We start from the raw sequence: 364 nt of genomic DNA on the forward strand, positions 1-364 counted from the left end.
TAATCAAGCAACTTTTACAACACAAAAGACAAAATGATGAAATAAGGATACATCATGAATTGTGTGAACACATCATGCTGAAACTATAAAGAATCTTTACGTTTAGACTCAGAGAAGCAAATATGTTCTTGGAAGAGAAGATTCATATTTATGATGAAAATAGGAATAGGAAGATTCAGAGATGGATTTAAGTCCCATTCTCATTTATAGCTATCTGACTGCCTTCTATGCTAACAAAATTATTTTATTTCAATAGTGATTTAGAGAAAACACAAAGCTTATAAAAAATAGCTGGAGCCACATAAAGAGTTACAGCTCATTTAGAATTTGTCCAGCAGGTTTTCTGACTTTGGTTGGAACCCTC

The 364-nt window shown here is 32.1% G+C and overlaps 1 non-coding gene across 1 annotated transcript; it reads left to right on the forward strand.

Annotated features, from left to right (window-relative positions):
- The first annotated feature begins 304 nt into the window (after positions 1-304).
- On the forward strand, positions 305-364 carry LOC116097260. Its single transcript, XR_004121307.1, has one exon. It is a non-coding gene; the product is annotated as a U7 small nuclear RNA (small nuclear RNA).

This window comes from Mastomys coucha, unplaced genomic scaffold, assembly GCF_008632895.1.
Source record: "Mastomys coucha isolate ucsf_1 unplaced genomic scaffold, UCSF_Mcou_1 pScaffold18, whole genome shotgun sequence".
Taxonomy (NCBI): Eukaryota; Metazoa; Chordata; class Mammalia; order Rodentia; family Muridae; genus Mastomys; species Mastomys coucha.